Raw genomic sequence first — 21,979 nt, forward strand, 5'->3', positions numbered from 1 at the left:
AAAGAAAAAAACGGGAGTGGGATTCTAAAAGAATGCAAAAATCAACCCTGGGGCTGATAGCTTTCTGGACCAGTGAAAGGGGTAGGGTCTCCTTTGGGGGAGGGGATCATGAAGAAATTAGAGGGGCACTCATCCTTTGAGCCCCTGCTGTGTGCCAAGTAGTGTACCATATGCTTAACACACATGAGCTTATTTAGTCTGCACAGCCTTCCTTCTTAAAGATGTGGGTTTTGGTATCCCCTTTTACATAAAAGGAGATATATGTATTGCATCATCTTACAGTGAAGTGTATTACATCATAAAAAGTGGAAGTTATTGTAACACTAACCTCATAGTGAAGATTGAGCAAGGTTATACAATGTAAAATGCTTAGCACATACCCAGTGCTCAGTAAAGGTTACTTAGCTGTTATATTATTTACATCATTCTAACAGATGACTTAAAAATTTATCTTAGGGTGAGGATTGTCTTTGGGAAAAACAGTGATTAGCCATTGTAGACAGATGTGACCCAAACCAGTGGTTCTCAAAATGAGTGTGCATGAAGTATGAATACAACTAGTGGTTCTCAATAAAAAAACACAAGACCCAAATACAGAAGCTAGAATTATAAAACTCATAAAAGAAAACATAGGAGTAAACTTTTATGACCTTTAATTAGGCAATGGTTTCTTAGATAACAACACCAAAAGCACAGGCAACAAAAGGAGAAATAAGTAAATTGAGCTTTATCAAAATTTAAAACTTCTGTGTTCCAAAGGACACCATCAAGAAATGAAAACTGCTGGGCACGGTGGCTCATGTCTGTAATCCCAGCACTTTGGGAGGCCGAGGTGGGCAGATCACTTGAGGTCAGGAGTTTGAGACCAGCCTGGCCAACATGGTGAAACCCCGTCTCTACTAAAAATATAAAAGTTAGCCAGGAATGGTGGCAGGCACCTGCAATCCCAGCTATCGGGAGGCTGAGACAGGAGAATTGCTTGAACCCAGGAGCTAATGTTGCATTGAGCCGAGATGGTGCCACTGCACTCCAGTCTGGGCACCAGAGCAGGACTCTGTCTCAAAAAAAAAAAAAAATTTAAAGACTGGGCGCAGTGGCTCACGCCTGTAATCCCAGCACTTTGGAAGGCCGAGGCCGGTGGATCACAAGGTCAGGAGTTCAAGACCAGCCTGGCCAAGATGGTGAAACCCCCATCTCTATTAAAAATACAACAGTTAGCCAGTCGCAGTGGCAGGCACCCGTAATCCCAGCTACTTGGGAGGCTGAGGTGGGAGAATCGCTTCAACCTGGGGGGTGGAGGTTGCGGTGAGCTGAGATCATGCCACTGTACTCTAGCCTGGGCAACAGAGTGAGACTCCATCTCAAAGAAAAAAAAAATTTAAAAAAGAGAAATGAAAACTGGCTCAGGCCTGTAGTCCCAGCACTTTGGGAGGCTGAGGTGGGAGGATTACTTGAGCCCAGGAGTTCAAGTCCAGCCTGAGCAACATGATAAGACCCCCATCTCTACAAAAAATTAAAAAAAAAAAAGCCAGGCACAGTGGTTCACACCTGTAATCCCAACACTTTGAGAGACCAAGGTGGGTGGATTGCTTGAGCTCAGGATTTGGAGACCAACCTGGGCAACATGGCGAAACTCCATCTCTATTTAAAAAAAAGAAAAAATAAATACAAAAATGAGCCAGGCATGATGGCATGTACCTGTAGTCCCAGCTACTCGGGAGGCTGAGGTGGGAGGACTGCTTGAGCCTAGGAGGCGGAGGTTGCAGTGAGCCAAGATTGTGCCACTGTACTCCAGCCTGAGCAACAGAGTGAGACCCCTTCAAAAAAGAAAAAAGAAAACCCACAGAATGGGAGAAAATTATCTGCAAATTATATATTTGAGTAGGGACTTACCCAGAATGTTTAAAGAACTGTTACAACTCAGTAATAAAAAGACAGTAATAAAAGACAAATACCCAAATGGAGAAAGGAATTGAATAGACATATCACCAAAGAAGATGCACAAATGGCCAATAAGCATGTAAAAAGATGCTCGACATTATTAGTTATTAGGGAAATGCATATCAAAACCACAATGCGATACCATTTCAAACTCAATAGGATAGCTATAATAAAAGACTGACAGTAGACCAGGCACGATGGCTCATGCCTGTAATCCTAGCACTTCTGGGAGGCCAAGGCAGGCAGTTCATTTGAGGTCAGGAGTTCAAGACCAGCCTGGCCAACATGTTGAAACCCCGTCTCTACTAAAAATACAAAAATTAGCTAGGCATGGTAGCACACGCCTGTAAGCCCAGCTACTAAGGAGGCTGAGGCAGGAGAATTGCTTGAACCCAGGGGGCAGAGGTTTCAGTGAGCCGAGATCACGCCACTGCACTCCAGCCTGGGTGACAGAGCAAGACTCCATCTCAAAAAATAAAATAAAAATAAAACTGACAGTAACAAGTGTTGACAAGGAAGTGGAGAAATTAGAGCTTTTATACATGGCAGGTGGGAACAAAAAATATTGTATCCACTTTGGAAAACAGGTTGGTATTTCATCAAGATGTTAAACAGAATTGCCTTATGACCCACCAACTCAACACCTAGCTATATATCTGAGAGAAATGTAAACGTATGTCCACAAAAAAATTATGCACAAATGTTCATAGCTCATTCATAAAACCAAGAAGTGGAAATAACCCAAATGAATGGATAAGCAAGATGTGGTATACCTACAATGGAATATAACTGGACAATAAAGAAAAATGAAGTAGTTATCCATGCTACAACATAGATGAACCTTGAAGACATTATGCTAAATGAAATAAGCCAGTCACAAAAGACCACATGCTATGTAATTCCATTTATATTAAATGTCCATGGGTGGGCGTGGTGGCGCATGCCTGTAATCCCAGCACTTTGAGAAACTGAGGCGGGAGGATTGCTTGAGCCCCAAAGTTTGATACCAGCCTGAGCAATATAGGGGAGACTCCGTCTCTATAAAAAAGTAAAACATGGCCGGGTACGGTGGCTCACCCCTATAATCCCAGCACTTTGGGAGGCCAAGGTGGGTGCGTCACCTGAGGTCAGGAGTTCGAGACCAGCCTGACCAACATGGCAAAACCTCATCTCTACTAAAAATACAAAAATTAGCCGGGTGTGGTGGCATGTGCCTGTAATCCCAGCTACTCAGGAGACTGAGGCAGGAGAATCGCTTTGAACCCAGGAGACAGAGGTTGCAGTGAGCGAGACTACGCCACTGCACTCCAGCCTGGGCAACAGAGCAAGAATCCGCCTCAAAAAAAAAAAAAAAAGTAAAACATTAGCCAGGAATGGTGGCAGGCACCTGTGGTCCTAGCTACTCAGGAGGCTGAGACAGGAGGATCACTTGAGCCTAGGAGGTAGAGGCTGCAGTGAGCCATGTTTGTGGCCACTGCCCTCCAGCCTGGGTGACAGTGAGACTCTTCCTCAAAAAATATTAAAAAAGAGAGAAATGTCCAGAAGAGTCAAATTTATAGAGGCAGAAAGTAGATTAGTGCTTGCCTAGGGCTGGGGGTGGTGACTGGGGGAGTAGGGAATGGGAAATGACTGCCAATAGGTACGGAGTTTCAGCTGGGTGCGGTGGCTCATGCCTGTAATCCCAGCACTTTGGGAGGCTGAGGGCGGGGGTGGATCACCTGAGGTCAGGAGTTCAAGAGCAGCCTGACCAACATGGAGAAACGCTATCTCTACTAAAAATACAAAATTATCTGGGTGTGGTGGCGCATACCTGTAATCCCAGCTACTCGGGAGGCTGAGGCAGGAGAATTGCTTCAACCCGGGAGGCAGAAGTTGCGGTGAGCTGAGATCACGCCATTTGCACTGCAGCCTGGACAACAAGAGTGAAACCTCGTCTTAAAAAAAAAAAAATAGTAAGCATCAGAATCACGGGGGAGATGTATTTTTTATTTTATTTATTTTTATTTTTCATAAATAGAGATGGGATCTTGCTATGTTGCCCAGGCTGGTCTTGAACGCCTGGGCTCAAGCGATCCTCCTGCCTCAGTCTCCCAAAGTGCTGGGATTACTGGCATGACCAGCCTAGATTTTTGAAGTGTAAATTTTCTAGTTCTGACCTAGAGACTAGGCCTGGTGTGGAGCCCAGGAATCTACATTCTTAATCTCTCCAGGTAATTCTAATGTTTGTGATTCAGAAGCCATACCTTGGGAAAAAAAAAAATAACCCTGAAGGCGTAGGTGTCCAGTAGCTTACACAAAAAAAGATGAATATAGTAATGATAACTAGCAAATATTGAGTGCTTACTAGGTGCTAAGTACTATTTTAAGTGCTTTACACATATTATCTCATTTAGTACATGTACCGTTACAAGTGCTATTATTTCTCCATCACCAATGAGGAAACAGAGGCACAAAGAGGTTTAGTAACTTGCCTAAGGTCACATGGCTAGTAAGTGGCAGAACCAGGATCTGTCTGTTAGCTCTAGGTACTGTGGTCAAGCTCCTCTGCCTGAGAAAATGAGAAGAATTTGGGTTGGGTTGTGTTGGGTTGTGTTGGGTTGGGTTGCGTTGGGTTGGGTTGGGTTGTGTTGGGTTGGATTGGGGTGCTTTCTTGTTGTAGCTGAGAAGGAAGGGTAGGGAATAGAAAGGAAGGAGATAATAAAGGAGCAATCATGGTGTTTTGTTTTGTTTTTTTCATGTGACACCAGAGATTCCTGTGATATGTGGGTTACCTAGAGAGGAAGAAATTGAGGTGCTAAGATACTAAGTAACCACTGGAATGAGTGAATTGCAATCAGTTTTTAATGACCTTGCATCTTTCCATTCAAGAATCAGCATTCTTGGAAAAAGCGCAAGATTGATTAAGATTAGGTCTTGTGCCCAATCTTAATCAGCCAGAAAAGTGTATCTGTGAGAAGTCAGATGATGAATTTACCATATTCGCCTGAGGACAGCACACCCTAAAGGCAATTGGATGAAGTCAGTTCGAGGAAGGCAAAAGGGTACAGTCCTGTGCTGCATAAAGACATTTTGGTCAACGTTGGACTGCATATACCACAGTGGTCCCCTACGATTATAGTGGAGCTGAAAAATTCCTCTTGCCTACTGATGTTGTAGCCGTCATAACATCGTGGCTTAATTTATTATCTTTTCTATGTTTCCATATGTTTAGATACACAAATACTTACCACTGTGTTACAATTGCCTGTAGTATCCAGTATAGTAACATGCTGTACAGGTTTGTGGCCTGCAAGCAATAGGCTATACCATATAGCTTAGGTGCGTAGTAGGCTTTACCATCTAGGTTTGTGAACCCGCTAATAATAATAGTGATGACAAAGACAGACCCAGGCCTCCCTATACTGTGGTTTATAGTCTAGCAGGGAGTCATACAAAATAGAAGTAAGCAAACAAAATAATTAGGGACTGTGACCACACCAAAATAAGTAGGGATTGTGAGGGCAAAAGACCAGGAAGAATGATAATGAATAATGGAGGACCTACTGTATATTGGATGGTCAAGAAAAGCCTTTCTGAAGAGGTGATATTTCAGCTGACACCCAAAGGATGGGAAGGAGCCATTGATGTAAAGAGTTGGCAGTGGTATGTATTGGAAGGAGGGGATGGAGGTTACAAACAGCTTGCAATGAGGGAGGCCAATGTAGTCGGAGTGATACGAGCAAGATGTGAGACTGGAGAAGCAGGCAAGGGCCAGATGGCCTTGGTGGACTATGGTGCTAAGTTGGATTTTTATTCTAAGAGAAATGGGAAGTGCACGGAAGGGTTTCAAGTTGAGTTGGAACATAATCATCATTTAAAGTTTAAAAATATGCCTCTGGCCAGGCACGGTGGCTCACGCCTGTAATCCCAGCACTTTGGGAGGCCCAGGTGGGTAGATCACGAGGTCAGGAGTTCAAGACCAGCCTGGCCAACATGGTGAAACACCATCTCTACTAAAAATACAAAAATTAGCCGGGCGTGGTGGCAGGCACCTGCAATCCCAGCTACTTGGGAGGCTGAGGCAGGAGAATCGCTTGAAACTGGAAGGTGGAGGTTGCAGTGAGCCAAAATCACGCCACTGCACTCTAGCCTGGGTAAACAGTGTGAAACTCTGTCTCAAAAAAAAAAAAGAAAAGAAAAGAAAATATGCCTCTAAGGCTGGGCATAGTGATTCATGCCTGTAATCACAGCACTTTTGGAGGCTGAGGCAGGAGGATTGCTTCAGCCCAGGGGTTTGAGACCAGCCTGGCCAATATTTCAAAACCACATCTCTACCAAAAAAAAAAAAAAAAAAAAAAAACAAAAAAAAATAGCCAGGTGTGGTGGTGCACACCTGTGGTCCCAGCTACTTGGGAGGCTTAAGTGGGAGGATCACTTGAGCCTGGAGGGTCGAGGCTGCAGTGAGCCATGATCGTGCCACACTGTACTCCAGCCTGGGCGACAGAGTGAGACCCTGTCTCAAAAAAATTTTTTAAAAAGACACAGCAAATGCCTGATCTGTGTGACTGCAGATTTTTTACCAGAAGACAATAAACTACATAAAAATTTAAAAACAAACAGTAACAACCATATGGGTGGGTGTGGAAGTCAGTAGCATGTACGAAAAGGTCATTAAAGGCTTCTTTGAGGTCACAAAAGTAAAAAGGGCCTGATCCAGTTCATTGTACAGATTGGGAAAAATAAAGCCCAGAGGAGCAGTGCCAGGCCCAGGATCACACAGCAAGTCAATAGTGGCACTTGGCCCAGAAACCAGGGTTCTCACTATCGGCCTTCTATACTAACGGCCTCCTGGTCCTGGGCTGGGGTCTCCCGTGAGGCCCACTGGGAGACCCATATACCAGCTCCCTCCTCAATCTGAGACCCAAGTATTGTAAGGGCCCAAAAGAAGGATTTGGATTTACATAACGCCCTGAGGACAGATTTCTGAAACCCTTCCTTCCTGTCCCCTACTCACAAATACCCACTATTGTAAAAGCTATCCTGTAGCAACAAGACCAAAATGTAAACTTGGCCTAAAACTGGAAAGCTGTAGATAGGCTCTTGCACCTCCAACTTTCTTTCTCTGAATCCCTCTCACTCCCCAGGAGCCACACTCCCTACAACTGTGCATCCAGGCCTCTCATCCCCATCCCCCAAATATACACACATTTCTCTGCTCTGAGAAAGGAGATAGGTTTGCTTGTTGCTTCCTGGTATCCATTCCCCCTTTCCCTGACATCCATTAGAAACTCAAAGATGGCTGGGCGCGGTGGCTCATGCCTGTAATCCCAGCACTTTGGGAGGCCGAGGTGGGCAGATCATGAGGTCAAGAGATGGAGACCATCCTGCTCTTGAGGTCTCCATCATGAGGTCAAGAGATGGTGAAACCCTGTCTCTACTAAAAATACAAAAATTAGCTGGGCGTGGTGGCATGCGCCTGTAGTCCCAGCTACTCGGGAGGCTGAGGCAGGAAAATTTCTTGAATCCGGGAGGTGGAGGTTGCAGTGGGCCGAGATTGTGCCACTGCACTCCAGCCTGGCGACAGAGCGAGACTCCGCCTCAAAAAAAAAAAAAAAAAAGGGAACTCAAAGATTTGCTGAATGAATGAATGAATGTGCAAATGAATGAATGAATGAATATCTCTAATTCCTTTCTTAAAACTCTTCATTGGCTTTCCATTGCACTTAATTTAAGAACCATAATTCTGAGGCCGGGCACGGTGGCTCACGCCTGTAATCCCAGCACTTTGGGAGGCTGAGGCGGGTGGATCGCTTGAGGTCAGGAGTTCAAGATCAGGCTCAGGGCTTAGACATCCCAATGATAACTGAGACTTTGAGCTTTGACTCAGAGGGAAGCACAAGGGCGAGTTCCAGATGACACCCTAAGGCTCATCTTAGGGTGGAAGTCTAAAGTGGTACAGCACTTTGGGAGAGTAATTTGACAGCATCTGTTAAATTTGAAATGTACATACCTATCAATCTTGCAGTTGACTTCTCTGAAAACTATTCTGTATATCCAAGGATAGTCACTGTAGCATTCATTGTGGCAGCTAACATGGTGAAGCCCTGTCTCTACTGAAAATACAAAAATTAGCTGGGCCTGGTGGCATGCTTGCAATCCTGGTGGCACTCGGGAGGCTGAGGCATGAGAATCACTTGAACCCAGGAGGCACAGGTTGCAGTGAGCTGAGATCGTGCCACTGTACTCCAGCCTGGGTGACAGAGCGAGACTCTGTCTCAAAAGAAACAAAAAGAAAGCATATACTCCAAGCATTATCTATTACAGTTGCCTTAGTCATTTACTTCACACTCCTACGGGCCTCAGAATACTTTGCAACAATCTTTACTATCTCCGACGGAGTGTACAGCTCAACATTCTTTATAGCCACAGGGTTTTATAGACTTCACATCATCATTGGCTCAACTTTCCTGCTGCCTTCTACGCCAACTACAATTTCACTTTATTCACCGTTTTGGATTTGAAGCTGCTGCTTGATACTGACATTTTGTAGATGTAGTATGGCTATGCCGGTACGTTTCTGCCTATTGATGAAGATCATGTTCTTTTAGTATTAAACAGTACAGTTGACTTCCAATCAATTAGTTTATATATAGGAATCCTGTGTAGCCTGCAATGGGGTTGTGGGGAGCAAGGCAGAAGCAGCCACTCCAGAGAGGATTTACATTTATTTCTTCCAGGCATCTGAGAGATCATTTCAGAGTGGGTCGCTTTTTATATTAATTTCTCAGCTTCGAGATTCCCAGCCATGCAGGTGATGCAAATGTGAACGCCAGACTCATGGAGGGTAGGCATGTGGTTTCAAATTCTCAGGAGATTATTTTCCCTCTTACCCAAAGACCAGGTCAAGATGGACACATCCTTTTTGTCTCCCTTCGCTAGTAGGTGTTTGTTTTTCCCCTAGTTTGTTCTTTCACTGTGGGTGTAGCCCTTCAAGGGTCCTAGATTTATCAAGGGTCTCAGTTGCAACCTCTAATTTCATATAAGCCCAAAGCTTCAACTCCCCAAATGTTTGTTTAAAAACACAAGCTATTGCAGATTCAGTTGTGCCTTTTAAAGGATGTTTGTTGTTTTTATTTCCAGCATCTCCTTGGGTTGTGTAGCAGGAAGTTCCTGATATTGTCAGAAAAGGAAGTCCAACTCAGTATTTAGTACAACTGTCTGTTTACTTGTCTATTTTCTCCATGAGTGTCAAGCTCTGGGAGGTCAGGAACTAAGGCTGACTCATCTCTGGGACAAAACACCAGGCCCAAGATCTGGCACAAAGTAAATGCTCAGTGCATTTGTTGATACTGAACCTCCACTTGGTCACTTCTAATGATGGGGAGCTCACTTTCTCCCAAGGTGGCCTCTTTCCTTTAGAGAGGGTGTGTGACCTGAGTGACCACCGGGCTAATGGGGGACAGCCTGCCCCTCATTTATGTACAGCCTTCCCAATGCTTAGCTTGTCCATCCAGATTCTGCAGAAGGGGGCTCAAGGCCTAGACATCCCAATGATAACTGAGACTTTGAGCTTTGACTCAGAGGGAAGCACACGGGCCAGTTCCAGATGACACCCTAAGGCTCATCTTAGGGTGGAAGTCTAAAGTGGTACAGCATTTTGGGAGAGTAATTTGACAGCATCTGTTAAATTTGAAATGTACATACCTATCAATCTTGCAGTTCACTTCTCTGAAACTATTCTGTATATCCAAGGATAGTCACTGTAGCATTATTTGTGGCAGCAAACAATTGGAAACCACCCAAATGTCTGTCAATAAGAATAACTAAATAAATTCTCTAAAGTCAAGTCATACAGTGGAAAACTGTGAGCCTTTTATTTTTGTTTTTTTGAGACAGGGTCTCACTCTGTCGCCCAGACTAGACTGCAGTGGTGCCATCACGGCTTGCTGCAGCTTCAACCTTCTGGGCTCAAAGGATCTTCCCACCTTAGCCTCCCAAGTAGCTGGGACTACAGGTGCACACTACCACACTTGGCTAATTACTTTTTATTTTTGTAGAGACGAGGTCTCACTATATTGCCCAGGCTGGTCTCAAACTTCTGGGCTCAAGAGATCCTCCAACCTAGGCCTCCCAAAGTGTTAGGATTACATGCGTGAGCCACCACACCTGGCCTACGTTTTTTTTTGGTTTTTTTTTTTGAGATGGAGTCTCGCTCTTGTCACCCAGGCTGGAGTGCTGTGGCGCGATCCCGGCTCATTGCAACCTCTGCCTCCCGGGTTCAAGTGATTCTCCTGCCTCAGCCTCCTGAGTAGCTGGGATTGCAGGCGCCTGCCACCACGCCCAGCTAATTTTTTTACTTTTAGTAGAGATGGGGTTTCGCTATGTTGGCCAGTCTTGTCTCAAACTCCTGACTTCAGGTGATCCAGCTGCCTCAGCCTCCCAAAGTGCTGGGATTACAGGTGTGAGCCACTATGCCCGGCATGTTTTTTTTTTTAAATAAGGTAGATCTATGTATATTGACATAAGTGGAATTCCAAGACATGTTGCTGTGAGTCTGTAAGACAGAGTGTATAATATCAAGAAAACAGACAAACCTATAAGCAGTGTAAATTGGTACATCATGTAGGCTATTTGGTAATATCAGTCACCTTTTTTTTTTTTTTTTTTTTTGAGATGGAGTCTTGCTCTGTCACCCAGGCTGGAGTGCAGTGGCGTGATCTTGGCTCACTTTAACCTCCACTCCCGGGTTCAAGCAATTCTCCTGCCTCAGCCTCCCGAGTAGCTGGGAATATAGGTGTGTGCCACCACGGCCAGCTAATTTTTGTATTTTTAATAGAGAAGGGGTTTCGCCATGTTGGCCAGGCTGGTCATGAACTCCTGACCTCAGGTGATCCATCTGCCTTGGCCTCCCAAAGTGCTGGGATTATAGGTGTGAGTCACCGTGCCCAGCCTAAGTCAACTTTTAAAATGCTATTTAAACTTTTAAAATAACCTCAACTGACTAATCCCCACTAATAGATATTTATATTACAAGTAAATATGCAAAATAATGGGTAAAAATATTAATTGCCACATTGTAATAACAAAATATTGGAAACAAACTTTTTCTCCTTATGAGACTGGATATATAGAGTGCATCTATTTGATGGGATACTATGCAGGTTTGAAATAGAATGAGGCTGCTCTCCATATCGATATGGAAAGGTCTGCAAGATAGAGTATGAAGTGATGAAAAAACAAGGTGCAGAATAGTGTCTCTATGTTTATGAAAAATACATGTATTATATGTTGGATTTTATTATTTTATTATTAATTTTTTGAGACAGCATCTCACATCTCACTCTGTCACCCAGGCTGGAGTGCAGTGGTGCAATCATGGCTCACTGCAGCCTCAACCTCCTGGGCTCAAGCAATCCTCCCACCTGAGCCTCCTGAGTAGCTGGGACCACAGGGCTACACCACCACGCCCAGCTAATTTTTGTATTTTTTGTAACAACAGGGTTTCACCATGTTGCCCAGGCTGGTCTTGAACTCCTGGGCTCAAGTGATGCTCTCGCTTCAGCCTCCCAAAGTGCTAGGATTACAGGCATGAGCCAACATGCCCACTCTGCATCGGATTTGAAATGCATAGAATTCCTCTGGAAGGAATCACAGGGAACTGGAATTGGTTACCTCCAGGAAGGAGACCAATAATTGGGAACTGGGAAGGGAAGGACACCTGCAAACGCTGTACTCCCTATTGAAGCTTTGTAATTTTGAACTATTTCCTTACAATTAAGTAAGGAAGTAAAAAATGTTAAACCATAATTGTAAAACTGGAAGCAAAACAAGCTGTACAAAACAAAACACTTTCTATATGTACATACACATGTTGTGTAGAAAAAGAAAAGAAGGATACACTTCAGACTGGTGGCAGTGGCAGAAGTTTTCTGGGACTGGATAACAAAGGGTGGTCAAGGGTGACCTTGACTTTATCTTTTTGTTGTTGTTGGGTTTTTTTGTTTGTTTGTCTGTTTTGAGACGGAGTCTTGCTCTGTCTCCAGGCTGGAGTGCAGTGGCACGATCTCGGCTCACTGCAACCTCCGCTTCCCGGGTTCAAGCGATTCCCCTACCTCAGCCTCCCAAGTAGCTGGGACTACAGGCGTGTGCCACTAAGCCCGGCTACATTTTTGCATTTTAGTAGAGATAGAGTTTCACCATGTTGGCCAGGATGGTCTTGATCTCCTGACTTCCTGATCCACCTGACTCAGCCTCCCAAAGTGCTGGGATTACAGGCGTGAGCCACCGCGCCCGGCCTGTTGTTGTTGTTGTTGTTGTTGTTTTTTAACATACAGGGTCTTGCTTTGCTTTTTTTGTTTGTTTGCTTTGGGGTTTTGTGTTTGTTTGTTTTGGAGTTTTTTGTTTATTTGTTTTGAGATGTCATCCAGGCTGCAGTACAGTGGTGCAATCATGGCTCACTGCAGCCTGAACCTTCCAGGCTCCAGCAATCCTCCTACCTCAGCCTCTGGAATAGCTGGGACTACAAATGCATGTCATCACATGTAGCTTTTATTTTTATTTTTTGTAGACACAGGGGTCTCATCATGTTGCTCAGGCTGGTCTTGAATTCCTGGGCTCAAGCAGTCTTCCTGCCTCAGCCTCCCATAGAGCTGGGATCACAGGTATGAACCACCATGCCTAGCCTTGCTTAGATTTTTATATAATATTTCTGTTAATTATTACTTTTTTTTTTTGAGATGGTGTCTAGCTCTGTTGCCCAGGCTGGAGTGCAGTGGCACGATCTCGACTCGTTGCAACCTCTGCCTCCTGGGTTCAAGTGATTCTCCTGCCTCAGCCTCCCGAGTAGCTGAGATCACAGGCACCTGCCACTACACCCAGCTAATATTTGTATTTTTAGTAGAGATGGGGTTTTGCCATGTTGGCCAGGCAGCTGGCTGGTTTCAAACTCCTGACCTCAAGTGATTTGCCCACCTCGGCCTCCCAGACTTCTGGGATTACAGGCGTGAGCCACCGTGCCCAGCCTGTTACATCATTTAAAATCCATTTTAATCTTTAAAAGTAGGCTTCAGGTGGATGGAACACAACCACAGCCTGGCAAAGGAATGAGGCTGACTCTCCTCCTTCTGAGGGAAGTATTCATGTTGTGCTCTTTGTCCTACTGCCTTCCCCAAGGACAGCCTGGCTCAGTGGAGGCACCGGGGCTACTCCTGGCATCATTCCAGAGAGCCTCTCTTGTCACCTCTTACCCACTTGGCTCCCTGTCACCAGTGTTCTGGGCTGGGCTGAGAAGCAGCACAGATTAACTATTGGGTTGTATCTCCAGAAGCCCCATCGATGTCAGGTTGGGCAGAGCCAGCCCAGGAAACATGGAACATCTGCCTCTGGCCTCTCACCTCTTTGTTCTCCTATGAAGCCCGGCTTTTTTTTTCTTTTTTTGAGATGGAGTCTGCTCTGTTGCCCAGGCTGGAGTGCAGTGGCGCGGTCTCAGCTCACTGCAAGCTCCGCCTCCCAGGTTCACCCCATTCTCCTGCTTCAGTCTCCCGAGTAGCTGGGACTACAGGCACCCGCCACCATGCCCAGCTAATTTTTTGTATTTTTAGTAGAGATGGGGTTTCACTGTGTTAGCCAGGCTGGTCTCGATCTCCTGACCTCGTGATCCACCCGCCTCAGCCTCCCAAAGTGCTGGGATTACAGGTGTGAGCCACCGTGCCCGGCTTGCCCTTTTTTTTTTTTTTATAGATTTTGGCAGTTACTTGGAATATTCTTTCCCTTTGATACTCCACTACCTTTTTCCTCATACCCCAATTTACATTTCTGTCTCATCTCATTCAGTGGAGAGGAGGCATCTGAAAAACCCATCAACTAGGTGTGCAGGGATTTAATGTTCCTACATTAATTGTATTTTAGGAGGCATCTAAAAAGGACAATGCTTAACCATGAGGAAACACACAATATTGATGGAATTCCTAGCACCGGTGGAGAAGAGATCCTGAGGCAGAAAGGCCTTGCTATCACTCTTCAGTCATGTTGATAGGCAATGCTACAAAGGGCTTAAGAACGTGGCACTGAGGCTGGGCACCGTGGCTCATGCCTGTAATCCTAACACTTTGGGAGGCCCAGGCAGGAGGATTGCTTGAGCCCAGGAGCTCAAGACCAACATGGGCAATATAGGGAGACCCCGTCTCTATACACAACAACAACAACAAAAATTAGCCAGGCATGGTGGTGCATGCATGTAGTCCCAGCTAATGGGGAGGCAGAGGTGGAAGGATTGCTTGAGCCCAGGAGGTTGAGGCTTCAGTGAGCTGTGATTGCACCACCGCACTCCAGCCTGGGCAACAGAGTGAGACCTCATCTTAAAAAAAAAAAAAAGGCCGGGCCCGGTGGCTCACGCCTGTAATCCCAGCACTTTGGGAGGCCAAGGTGGGCAGATCACAAGGTCAGGAGATCGAGACCATCCTGGCTAACATGGTGAAACCCCGTCTCTACTAAAAATACAAAAAAATTAGCTGGGCGTGGCGGCGTGCACCTGTAGTCCCAGCTGCTGCAGAGGCTGAGACAGGAGAATGGCATGAACCCAGGGCCAAGACCGCACCACTGCACTCCAGCCTGGGTGACAAAAAAAAAAAAAGAATGTGGGCACTGGAGCCAGGCTGCAGGCTGACAGATTCGTATCTGTCACTTAGCAGTTGTTGAACCTTTGACAAATAACCTGTCTGTGCCTCAGTTTCCAAATCTGCAAGATGGAGATAAGAGTAGCTCCTTTATAGGACTGTTGTGAGGCTGTAATGAGATATTACATGAAAAGCCTGTAGTCCCAGCTACTCAAGAGGCTGAGGCCAGAGTACCACTTGAGCCCAGGAGTTCAAGTCCAGCCTGGGCAACATAGTGAGACCCTCATCTCTAATTAAAGAAAAAAAAAGAGATTTAATCTCTCTGTAATCCCCATCACTTTGGGAGTCTGAGACAGTTGGATCTCTGGAGCCTGGGAGTTTGAGACCAGCCTGGGCAACATGGTGAAACCCCATCTCTACTAAAAATACAAAAATTAGCCGGGCATGGTGGCTTATGCCCATAGTCCCATATACTCAGCAGGCTGAGGAACAAAGAATTGCTCGGGCCCAGGAGGCAGAGGTTGCAGTGAGCCGAGATTGCACTTGGGTAACACAGCAAGACTCTTTCTCAAAAAAAAAAAAAAAAAAAAAAAATCGGCCGGGCACGGTGGCTCACACCTATAATCCCAGCACTTTGGGAGGCCGAGGCGGGCGGATCACGAGGTCAGGAGATTGAGACCATCCTGGCTAACACGGTGAAACCCCGTTTCTACTAAAAATGCAAAAAAAATTAGCAGGTCGTGGTGGCGGCCGGCGCCTGCAGTCCCAGCTACTCCGGAGGCTGAGGCAGAATGGCGTGAACCCGAGAGGCGGAGCTTGCAGTGAGCCGAGATCGCGCCACTGCACTCCAGCCTGGGCGACAGAGCGAGACTCCGTCTCAAAAAAAAAAAAAAAAAAAATCAAAGGGCCTCCGATCTATGCCAACCACTCCTTAAGATCCCTTTGGTTCTCACCAATCTCTCATATCCCACCACTGCCTTTCAGTGGCCTTCACTCACCAAACCTGTTACTCTTCATCAAAAACTGTACCCCTAGGCCCTTTCCCTCAGGCCTCGCTTTTTTTCTTTTTTCCTCTCACCTCTCCATCCTGTCCCTGTTACCCTGTTATCTCAGTTCCATATCTCAAAAGCCTAGAAAGGCAGACAAGACAGAGCTCTCCTTAAAAAGTGATGGGCAGGCCAGCTGTGGTGGCTTACGCCTATAATCCTAGCACTTTGGGAGATCAAGGCAGGAAGATCACTTGAGACCAGGAATTGGGCAACATAGTGAGACGCGGTCTGTACACAAAATTTTAAAAATTAGCTGGGCATGGAGGTGTGTGCTGTAGTCCCAGCTACTCAGGAGGCTGAGGCAGGAAGATTGCTTGAGCCCAGGAGTTCGAGGCTGCAGTGAGCCACAATTACACCACTGCACTCTAGCCTGGGTGTCAGAGACCCCATCTCTAAAAAATAAAAAAAGTGAAGGCCAGGTGCAGTGGCTCACACCCGTAATCCCAGCACTTCAGGAGGCCAAAGTGGGAGGACTGCTTGAGCCCAGGAATTCAAGACCAGCCTGAGCAACAAAGAGAGAGAGAGAGAGAGAGAGAAAGGAAGGGAGGGAGGGGGAGAGAGAGAGAGAGAAAGAAAGAAAGAGAGAGAGAGAAAGAAAAATAAATTAGCCAGGCATGGTGGCACAGGCTTGGATAATTTTTAAAAAACTATTTGTATAGAAGGGGTCCCACTATGTTGTCCAGGCTGGTCTTGAATTCCTGGCCTCAAACAATCCTCCTACCTTGGCTTCCCAAAGTTCTGGGATTACAGGCATGAAGCCTGCGTGTATCGATTTTCTATTGCTGTGTAACAAACAAAACCTCCACAGACCTAGGGGCTCATGACAGCACCTGTTTATTAGCTCACAATTCTCTAAGTCAGAAGTCTAGGCACAGCTCATCTGGGTTCTCTGCTTGGGATCCCACAAGTCTGAAATCAAGGTGTTGGCCAGGTGTGTTCTCATACGGAGGCTTGACTAGAGAAAGATCAACTTCCAAGCTCCCTCTGGATGTTGGAAGAATTCATTTTCTTGTGACCATGTTAGCAAGGCCCTGTTTTCTCACTTTCTGTTGGCAGGGGACCACTCTCAACTCTCAGCTTGTAGAGGTCCCTCTTGGGTCCTTCTCTTGTGGCCCTCTCCACACACGGCATTTGGTCCTTCATGGGAGCACCAGCTGCTCGAAAAAATGATTCTGTTAGGTAAAAATACTATACATTTTTGAAACATGCACCAATTATTTAGCTCTGTGATTGTGGGCAATTTCTTCAAGCAGCCTGAGCCTCAATTTCCTTATTTGTAAAGCTGGGAAAACAACGATGCCCATCTTGGAGGGTTACAGGCACATAGAAAAACAATCAATAAATATAAGCTGCTGTTTACATTTGTTCTTTTTTTTAAAATTTTTAAATTTTATTTATTTATTTTTTTTGAGACAGAGTCTTGCTCTGTCATCCAGGCTGGAGTGCAGTGGCGTGATCTCGGCTCACTACAACCTCTGCCTCCCAGGTTCAAGTGATTGTCCTGCCTCAGCCTCCCAAGTAGCTGGGATTACAGGTGCACACCACCACGCCCAGCTAATTTTTGTGTTTTTAGTAGAGACGGGTTTTCACCATGTTGGCCAGGCTAGTCTCGAACTCCTGACCCCAGGGCATCCACTGCCTCCCAAAGTGCTGGGATTCCAGGTTTGAGCCACCACACCAAGCCTACGTTAGTTCTAACGAATAGACAGGGTCTAGACACAGTGAGATTAGATGAGTGAGGGACAGGGTTCCCTACATGGAGAAAACTGCAAGAGCCAAATCTTGGAAGCAGGAAAGCTGGTGGTTTATTTGTGAAGGGTGTGTGTGTGTGTGTGTGTGTGTACAGAGAACGCTGAAAGAGTAGGTGAACACAGTTTTGCTTATCCCTCCAGTCAGAATTTACTGGATGCTTACTGTGTACCCAGTACCATGAAAGGGTGCCCGGCCAGCAGTGTGAATTCAGCCTGGAAGTGGGAGGGAGCCAAGGAAGAGCTCTGAGTTGGAGAGGGAAGTGGTCTGAGCTTCGGGAAATTTATCTGCTCCTAGCAGAGTGGTTGACTCAGCAGGAGGGAACCCCCTTCTCTTCTGCACCCTCTCCTCCCTAGCCTCAAAGCCTGCTAAGGACCCAGTTCCCAAGCAGAGACCCAGGAGGGAGTTGCAGAATCTGGCCCTGTCTGGACAAGACAGACAGGGTGCGACTCCAGATGCCAGTTCCTTTCTTTCTGCTCCTGAATGGCCCCAAAGCTATCCCTTCTCACCACAATGGTCAAGGAGGGATACAGCAATTTCTCTTTTAAATGTTACACGTAGGGCTGGGCACGGTGGCCTCTAATCCCAGCACTTCAGGAGGCCGAGGTAGGAGGATTGCTTGAGCCCAGGAGTTGGAGACCAGCCTGGGCAACATAGGAAGACCCCTGTCTCTAAAAAAAAAATTAGAAAAATAAAGTTCTAAATGTGGGAAATCATGCTGGGCACTCAACTACAGCAGCTCACTTGGGTACTTGTCCACACTCACAAATATAGCCCTGGGACCCCAAAGTCACTGTCCCACCCTCACACCATGGGCAGATGGACTCAAACTAAGCCAGGCTTTTGGCTTTCTGCCACTTGCCTCTTCTCTCTGAAGTGAATCCTGTCCTGATCATCACCTCCTTGCTGACAGGGCCATTAAGCGCAGTTCACACAAACAAACCACGATGCCTTGAGGTTGAGACTGGGAGGTATGTTAAGGGAGCATGGAGCCAGCCATTCTGCAGATGGGGAAACTGAGGCAAAGAAAAAGGAAGTGACTTGCCCAGGCTCAGGCAGTGAGCCCAGGACAGACCAAGACTGAAATCTGACAATCAGCCCAGGGTTTATACACACACACACACACACACACACACACCCCACAATTTGAGTTACGCTCAAATTCAGACATCGTGGGTTGAACAACAAAGTTTTTTTTTTTTTTTTTGCCAGAGTCTTGCTCTGTTGCCCAGGCTGGAGTGCAGTGGTGCCATCTCAGCTTACTGCAACCTCCACCTCTTGGGTTCAAGTGATTCGCCTGCCTTAGCCTCCCGAGTAGCTGGGATTAAAAGCACCTGCCATCACTCCTGGCTAATTTTTGTATTTTTAGTTTCACCATGTTGGCCAAGCTGGTCTTGAACTCCTGAGCTCAAGTTGTGTGCCGGCCTTAGCCTCCCAAAGTGCTGGGATTACAGGTGGAAGCCACCACACCTGGGCCACAACAAAGCTTTTTGAATAGAAGTTCTTGGAATATGGCCTCTTGTTAATGTGTAGGCCCATCTGTTGGGGGAATTTGGGGATTATGCCTGCTCTAGCTGGCTTTACCAATTAAATGTTTTCCCCTCTCTGTCTCAGTTTTTTCACCGGTAAGATAGGAAGAATTTATTATCTATGTCAGAGGGATTCCTCTCAGCCTCACTCTCTATCTCAGGGCGGGGGGCAGGGGAGGGTGGGAAAGGAAGGGAGTGGTGAGCCAGTTCTCCAGCTAAGCACACAGACTGGCCCATACCCGCAAGTACACACAAGGTCCCTTGAGCAACACACCCAGGCTGACACATCACTTTAAGGGGGCAAGGAGGGGGGCAGGCAATGGGAGTGGCAAGCCAGTGGGGAGCCCCCAGGTGAGGGCAAGCCCGAGGAATAGAAGGGTGGCCTCTTTTTTTTTATTTTTATTTTTGAGATGGAGTCTTGCTCTGTTGCACAGGCTGGAGTTCAGTGGCGCGATCTCTGCTCACTGGCAACCTCTGCCGCCCGTATTCAAGCAATTCTCCTGCCTCAGCCTCCCAAGTAGCTGGGACCACAAGTGCATGCCACCACGCCTGGCTAGTTTTTTGGTATTTTTTAGTAGAGACAGGGTTTCACTATGTTGGCCAGGCTGGTCTCGAACTCCTGACCTCAGGTGATCTGCCTGGCTCGGCCTCCCAAAGTGCTGGGATTATAGGCGTGAGCCACTGCGCCCGGCCTGAAGGGTGGCCTCTTGACCTCCAGTCCTGCAGCCCATGAAATTGGGCAGGTACTCACACCTGGGCATGGGTTAGATGGGCGTGGGTCCCTAGTAACTCTGAGTATGAGCTCATGTGCATGTGTGTATATGTTTATATATGGATGCCTTCATTGTATGCACAGATACCCATGATTATCCATGTGTGTGCATAGGAATGGCACCCTCTGTCTGATTGGAAATGAGACTCCAGAGTTACCCCAGCATGATGTTCACTGCCTTTTTTTTTTTTTTTTTTTGAGACAGTGTCTCCCTATGTTGCCTAGGCTGAAGTGCAACCACCCAGGCTCAATTGATCCTCCCACCTCAGCCTCCTGAGTAGCTGGGTCTTCAGGTGCAGGCCACCACACCTAGCTAAATTTTGTATTTTTAATAGAGACAGGATTTTGCCATGTTGGCCAGGCTGGTATCGAACTCCTGGGCTTAAGCAATCCTCCTGCCTTGGCCTCCCAAAGTGCTATGATTACTGGCCAGCACTGCCGCGCCCAGCTCTGCTGCCTCTTTTTACAGCCTGCCGGCCCAGACCAGAGTCTCAGAATACTAAGCCCACTTTCTGGGGCCAGGGTCAGTAGATAGCTTTGCTGCTGTATGATTCTAAGCAAGTATCTTGACCTGCATGTGCCTCAGTGCACCTCAGTTTCCTCACCTATAAAATGAGGGGTTTGGATGAGTTGATGTCTGAGGCCTCCTCCAGCCCAGGTAATAAATCTTTGTAGTGGACAGGAGGAATGGGTCCTAGGGGTTTCAGGAGGGGACTTCCATGGGTACCTCTGACTCTACAGAGAAATGGAAGACTGAGATCTGACTTAGCAGCCTAGAAAGACTTAGCAGCCTAGAAATGGGGTTCAGCTAATTCTGGGAACAGAGTCCGGTCACTTAAGGTACCAGAGTGTAGCCAAGAGCCCCCTTTTCTGGGCTTGGGGAACCAGAACCATGTGTTCAACAGACCATTGCCACACAGGGTAGAGAGTGCAGGTGTATACTCCTGAACCAGCCACCCTTCTTTTTTTTTTTTTTTTTTTTGAGATGGAGTCTCACTCTGTCGCCCAGGCTGGAGTGCAGTGGCACGATCTCTGCTCACTGCAAGCTCCGCCTCCCGGGTTCACGCCATTCTCCTGCCTCAGCCTCCTGAGTAACTGGGACTACAGGCGCCCGCCACCACGCCTGGCTAATTTTTTGTATTTTTAGTAGAGGCGGGGTTTCACCGTGTTAGCCAGAATGGTTTCAATCTCCTGACCTCGTGATCCGCCCGCCTCAGCCTCCCAAAGTGCTGGGGTTACAGGCGTGAGCCACCGCGCCCAGCCCCCAGCCACCCTTCTTAAGCTTCAAGCTATAACTACTGAGCCTGTGATGAAAGTCTACTCTATGCCAGACCCCCACAAGCTGGGTGCGGGCAGTATAGGGACAAAGACTCTGCCCTTGGGATGCCAACCATTCACTTGAGAAGACACATACACATACAATGAGTCATCATCACTTACTGTTTATGGAACAAATAAATGTCCATCAAGGTAGCCATCAACTCGTGGGTAGGGACAAGGAAGGCTACCTAGAGGAAGAAAGGGTGAGTAGAATCTCTCCCTCTCTCTCTCTCTCTTTTTTAAGAGACAGGGTCTGGCTCTGTCATCCAAGCTGGAATGCAGTGGCTTGATCATAGCTCATTGTAACCTAAACCCAAGTGATCTTCTTATTTCAGCCTCCCTAAGCAGCTGGGACTACAGGTGCATGGCATCTGGCTAATTTTCTCATTTTTTGCAGATAAGTGGTCTCGCTATATTGGCCAGGCTGGTCTCAAACTCCTGGCCCCAAGCAATCCTCCTGCCTTGGCCTCCCAAAGTGCTGGGATTATGGGTGTGAGCCACCACACCTGGCCAAGTAGAATCTTGAAGACAGGAAAGATCTGGATTTCAGAAAGTTCTGAAGAAGGCATTCCAGGCAGGGGAAACAGCTTGAGCAAAAGGGTGGAGGTGGGAGAGTGCTGTAGAGTCAACAAGGAGTTTAACTTTAGCACAAGATGCGTGTAGGAGAAGGGGAGGTGAAGCTGGAGAGAACTGGGGCCGGAGCATGGGGGGCATGAGTTCTGTGTTAGGAGTGTGGGGCTTTAGGAGCCACATCAGGTTTTAGAACAAACAAGTGGCTTGACAGGAGAGACGTGTTAGGGATTATTTAATTAAAGTCAGCAAGTAGGTCTGAAAGGGTATGAGGTTAGCAGGAAGTGGCTGTGATGGGCAGAGGCTCAGAGTTGCATGGAATGAGGACACTTTGGGTATAACACTCCAAGGGCCACAATGCCACTCCCCTCTCCACCCCTCAACCTTGGGTTATTTTTTTCTGGCTTCTTCCCCTGTCGCTAGGGTTAAGGAGTCCCTTGGGGGTTTCAGATGAGG

The sequence above is a fragment of the Pan troglodytes genome, chromosome 21 (assembly GCF_028858775.2).
Source record: "Pan troglodytes isolate AG18354 chromosome 21, NHGRI_mPanTro3-v2.0_pri, whole genome shotgun sequence".
NCBI classification, from domain to species: Eukaryota; Metazoa; Chordata; class Mammalia; order Primates; family Hominidae; genus Pan; species Pan troglodytes.